The sequence below is a fragment of the Gadus macrocephalus genome, chromosome 7, assembly GCF_031168955.1.
Source record: "Gadus macrocephalus chromosome 7, ASM3116895v1".
In the NCBI taxonomy this organism is placed as follows: domain Eukaryota; kingdom Metazoa; phylum Chordata; class Actinopteri; order Gadiformes; family Gadidae; genus Gadus; species Gadus macrocephalus.
Genome location: NC_082388.1, coordinates 11,219,795 through 11,225,993, shown reverse-complemented (window position 1 = coordinate 11,225,993; position 6,199 = coordinate 11,219,795). Strand labels below are relative to the sequence as shown.

The 6,199-nt window shown below is 46.5% G+C and overlaps 1 protein-coding gene across 1 annotated transcript in view; it reads left to right on the top strand.

Moving 5' to 3' along the window:
• The first annotated feature begins 6 nt into the window (after window positions 1-6).
• Window positions 7-6,199, top strand: part of nrxn2a (neurexin 2a) — a 91,920-nt gene continuing 85,727 nt past the window's right edge. Inside the window, exon 1 of the mRNA XM_060056227.1 lies at window positions 7-143. The gene's annotated coding sequence lies outside the window, so the exon portion shown is untranslated. The remainder of the gene's footprint in view (window positions 144-6,199) is intronic.

Here is a 6,199-nt window from a genome sequence, read left to right as displayed (position 1 = left end):
CAGGTAAAGACAAAAGTCGCATTCATCTGCGCATTCGTCACTTTGCCTCAGTGTAAAGGGATTGCTTTCGTCGTGGTGGAACCTGGATTGCTAAAGCCGTCATCCCCCTGCCTACATGTGTCGGATCGCCGACGGATCTCCAGGTAAATGGCACCTTGCGCCCACCGAGATATTTAGCCCCATTACCTCACGGTGGACGGTGAAGAAACACCGTGGACAACACCGTGCTCTGAGCGTGTGTGTGTGTGTGTGTGTGTGTGTGTGTGTGTGTGTGTGTGTGTGTGTGTGTGTGTGTTGCAGTATTCCTTATACAAAGAGACCGTGGCGTGTTTCAATGTCAATAGTCTATGTTGTGTGTGTGGTATCCCAAAATCAGGGGGATGTTGCCCGACAAATATTGACACTTATATGGCGGCGGGCATTGCAAAAGATAGGTCTCATTACAACATTTGTCCAGGGAGACACCTTTTGTTCCTTTGTTAAACCGTGTTTCTTCATAAACTTTCAGTTTATGAAGGGTAGAGGGAGAGAGATGTATCCTAATCCAACGCGGATAGCATATAAGGTGGCTTAATGGTGTGGAGGAAGACGTGCCCACGGCACGGCTGATACAGGAGCCCCCGTGGCTGTTCTCTCCGAGAAGGACTGCGAGCCAGACGGCTTCGACAACACACAGCCCTGCTACAAATATGGGTTAAATAAGATGTTGTTTTTTTGGGGTATAATTTTTACCATTGATTGTGGCGCGTAGTCTTACTGTCATGAAAATAACTAAAGTTAAGCTGATTTAAACGAAATTGCATTATATGGTCACCAGAGTAGGATAGCCTGTTATTTTTTTGGTCTTTTTTTTATGATGAGCCCTTGAAAGATAAGGTCAGATATCATACAGGCTAACACACACACACACACACACACACACACACACACACACACACACACACACACACACACACACACACACACACACACACACACACACACACACACACACACACACACACACACACACACACACACAAAGACAACACAGAAGCGCCGATACACATGCACACTATGATGAAGAAACCTCATGCTTAAATGTCTAGAAGACATCAGGGGCACAACGCAAAAGGGTAAAAGAAGCAACTGAATAAGGAGGCTGAAGATTCACGTACATTGCTGTGCCGAGAAGACGTATTTAGAGAACAAGCAGGCTGTGTGCATTGCCTCGCCTTGGCCTGACACACATCTAGCATCTCACACCGAGCCTGGTCCTCGGAGAAGAGGAGATATGTGGGATTCAACCAGAGCTTTGTGATCATTAGCTTGTGCATGAGCGTGTCCACATTCATGTGTTTAAGACCGGCTGAAAAAAGCTCAATACCTATGGTTACCTTGAACTAAATCTGTCAAACCAAAACCCCTGGCCCACTTCCACTGCACAGTTTCCGAGTGTCTTATCCCCCAATACAGAATACAGTAGCTTAATAATACAACACAGCTCTCGTATATCAGCCCCTCGGGGAGCCGGGAAAGCATTTGAACATTTCCGCCGGCTGATGTCGTCCGGAGCAGCCGGCGGTGTGACTCACTGGAGCACCCCTGCCGTGGGAGCGGGGGCTGGGGTAAGGTAGAGGAGCAGGGCGGGGACAGCCCCAGCATCTCCTCCTGGTTGGATGGCGTTTCAGCACCACACGTCTGGACAGCGAAGCGGCTCTGCCGTTTCCGAGCCTGGCTAACAGAGCAGGGAGAGGGGAGGAGGGGAAAGCCCTCCCCGGTTTACCAGTTCATTTTAAGTTAGGCCGTGCCTAACTGGCCTGGGAGGGCGCACCAGTGTGTTTGAGTGAGTCCGTTTTCTAACAGGTTTGCATGTTGTTCCAGTGTTTCAGTTTGGCCGATAGACAACGTGTTATGCAGTTCGGAAAAACGTACAATAACTCAAGATCACTCGGTGAAAATGCTTACACTTTAGAAACCGTTGACCCTGTTTGACTGGATTCTCTATCTCTTGTGACAGTACACCATGAAATGGCGTTCTGATTGTATCTCGGTAATGTGATGTGACTTATCCATACAAGTAAAACCAGGAGGTCGCCGCAGGGGGGGGGGGGGGGGGGGAATGCAATGCGCTCCGTCATGATTTGATTGGAACGTTCAGAAGTTACAGCATGCTAGCCAACTGTGAGTTAGCTTGTTGCAGGATTTGTACGAGGACGGGAGGAAATACACGTGTATATTAATGACTCAAATGATCCTCCTGCTGGCTGCTGTTGAGTGGACGCCATCTTAACAGTTTTTCCCTTTAGCTGTAGAGGAAGAATATTGAATAGAAATTTACTATTTAACCACTTTTTAAATAATTTGGTGGTGAAGTTTGTCAATTAGGTGATTCCGATCACTAAGAAATATCTAGCTAAGAAAAATAGCTAGACTGTTTTAACATCCGGGGAAATTCTCAACACATAGTGTATATGTGTGCCATTGTGCTCCAGACCAGGTAGATCAGTTATTTAGTTCATGTCTGACCCATTAGTTCGATGTTTTATTTATTTCACATCATTATCGTCAGCCTGCCTGCTCTGGTCTGCTTATTTAGATCTTCTGCATCCTCCTGAATATAAAACAATATTTTTGTAACAACAGCAAACAACATGCTTAAGCTGTTGTAAAAGTCAGTGCACAACACGGCACCAACACCTTACAACGGTGCCCGGTTCACAATTACTACTACTATTATCTGCCGTAGTAATATAAAAAGTGAAATTGTATTGCATGTTATATTTTGCATGTTGAATGTATGTATTAATAGTATAATAATGTGTCTCATAGTATCTAATGGGAAAATCCTACTGTCTCCTCGATTATGAACTAGAGCTGTTCATATTCGAAGCAACTGTAGGATTTTCATATTCAGATGAAATCACAGATTGTAGAAAAGGAAACAGAAATCGTGTGGGTGTTTCCATAGGACTTGGGCCACAGATTGTCCGCCATAGAGAAGGATACACTGATTCAAGGCGAGTCTTTGAGATAAGGAACAGAATATTGTTAAATCAACAAACAACTCCTGACTGGACACATCTAAGAGCACGCGAGCGTTGCCGCGTGACAGCGAGGGAGGAGCTCGCATGATACAGACGGCGTGTGGCGTTGTGGCGCTTGTCGTTTCCTCTCCATCACGCTCCATCAAGGTCACACGGACTGAGAGAGAGAGGGCTGGCCCTGGCACTCTCTCTCGTCCCTCTATCACTTTCTTTTTCGCCTCTCTCTTTCTCTTCCCCTCTGATGTCTCTCCATCACTATCTCTCTCTCTCTCTCTCTCTCTCTCTCTCTCTCTCTCTCTCTCTCTCTCTCTCTCTCTCTCTCCTCTCTCTCTCTCTCTCTCTCTCTCTCTCTCTCTCTCTCTCTCTCTCTTCAGTTTCTCTCTCTCTCTCTCTTCAGCCTCTCTCTTCCCGCTCTCTTCACTCTCTCCATCACTCTCTTTCTTCTCATACTTCCCCCCTCTCTCTGTCTCTCTCTGTCTCTCTCTCTTGGTAGCTCTGGTAGGGCGTGTGTTGGGGTAGTGTAGGGGGGGGGGGGGGTTATGGTAGGGGGCAGGGTTGGGGTGCGGGTATAGTAGGGTGGGGGAAGGCCAGGGGACCGCTGCTGCCTCTAATCAGGGCTGATGCGTGACTCAGTTGCATGCCAGCTGCATGGCCCGACAGGGATTATATGTATACCCCCCCAACACACACACACACACACACACACACACACACACACACACACACACACACACACACACACACACACACACACACACACACACACACACACACACACACACACGCACGCACGCACGCCAACACATGCACACATACACACAGACACACACACGTGCGCGCACACACATGCACATACACACTCACACACGCACGAACACACACACACACACGCACACACATACAAAATCACGCACAGCTGTTTGGTTTGAAGACAATGAGATAAAAATAGTAAAACTCTATGGTCACTAAGGATCAGCTATTGGTTTGTTTGTTTGTTGGAGGAGATCGTTTGATGAGGTACGGGGGATTGGATTATTCGTTGCCTTGAATGTATGTCTTCTCTGGGTTTTGTGCCTGATGCAGATTGGCTTATGTAAACACAGGTGTATTTGTGGAAAACACTGAAAAACTCAAAGTGCCACCAGTAATGATGTCTTTGTTGAGTTCAACTCTCGATGAGAGTAAGGATAGAATTGTCTGTTTTATTTGAATGCCTCGTGGGTTTTCTGGCTGATGCAGATAGTAAAACGCAGGTTATATTTGTAATATCCGATATTCGGTTGCCTTTGAGAATGTTGACACACTGCGCTCAGCGTCACATTGTCATTAAGGTTGGGCTTTCAAAATGAGACTTTTCTAATAAACACGGGTTTCCAAAAGGGAGGCGTCATTGTAAATAGAGAGAACTCACCAGTGAATTGAACAATATTAGATAAGAGAAATGAGGTCCTGTAATTATCATCTGGAGGCAGAACATCCCCCCTCCTCATGTAGGTCTGAAACCTTGCCTGAAAGTCACGAGCACACACTGGTGTTTACGATAACCTTAGGTGTCACTCCATCATTCATCGCGTCATGCCAATAGACGGGCGCCGTGAACGTTTTTATATTTGCATAACATTACAGCCGTCGGAATGCCGTTGTGGCATAATCATAGGCCGTATGATTATGCCTGCACGATGCATAATAGTTATGATGCGCTTGTGTGTGTACGGCGTTAATGCGGTGTCGTAAAATTGTATTCGATGGTGAAAACGACGCGCGGGCGAGGGTGAAAGCGAGACCCCCGCTTCAATTACAACGGCAACGCGCCTTCCTATGTTCTTATTAACGGCAAAAGCCTTCAACGTAGTGCTAGCGACATGCAAAGCCCATGCTAGGTTTTTTCCTATCTTGGCACGCACATTTTCTTCTGTCCTCCAGGACAAAGAGGGGGCTCCAGGTGGGGATGGTTGAGGGTGTCTGTGTAACGAGGTGCACAGCTCTCAGCTCGTCCATCCTTGCTACTGTGGCTGGGGTGCGGGGCCAGTGGACTACGACGTTAAGCTAAAATGTGTCCATGCAGCACAATCAGAGGCTGGCTGGAGAATTGAAACAGAATATCACCTTGTCAGGGGCGTACAGTATATAATACTCTCAGTGATGGGGGGGGGGGGGGGGGGGGGCACACGGCTGCTATGCGATCAGCAACACACACACTCTCACTTTAGTCTCTCTCTCTCTCTCGTTCTTCCCCTGTCGCTCCTTATGCACTCTCTCTCTCTCGCTCGCTCTAACGTCCTGCTAAGTAGCATCGACGCTACTACAGAATCCATTATTAACCGGGTTACAACTGACTCTGCTGTAATTGGAGGATCACTTTGTCTCAAATAGCTCTACATTATAGTAAGCCCGGGGTAGTGTGCGATACAGCCAGATGAGGCATGCATTTAAATATATATTTTTGGGGGGTGATTACATTTTCCTCTGGAACAGTGGTACGTTTGAACGTTTGAAGAGGTTAATGCACGCTAAAGACTTGAGATTACATCCCATAATTGAGTCTCCCAACAATACAGACCTCCATCAACTCGTGTTGCGTGTTGAGAGAGATCAGCTCCCATCACGATGACATCACGGCTAACTTTCCCCAGAAAATAAAATGTTGGTCCTCCTCCTAAAAAACATTGATTTCGAGAGCAATCAACGCTGCGCAAGAATTCACCAGAGCTTATCAAAGATTTTTTTTTCTTAATAGCATATTACATGTACCGTGAGAGTAAGTAAGCTTAGCACGGCATGCCTAATATAATGGTAATTATTGAAGAACCATGCAGGTTGTAGATGCCAGACACGTTGAATCGTCCATTCGTTCCATTCGATGCCATTTTACATTTTCAAATGAATTATTTTCGGCATCTTTATTTGAATGCTAAATAAATACTTTTTATTTGGCATTCAGTCTCCCAAAAATGAACCCAGAGCACGCTGCTGTTGTCCATTGACGAGCAGAGACAGTACCAAACACACCAGGCAAGGTCGCACCATGACCTTGCCTATTGTTTTAAACTCTCCTTCCCTCGTTGTTCCTCCCTCTGAAGCATTGTCTTGAACACACAGCCTCTTCGCCATAATGGCTACTTAACATAAATCATATGCTCGGGTTCCCCGCCCACCATCAGCTGTTGGTTGAA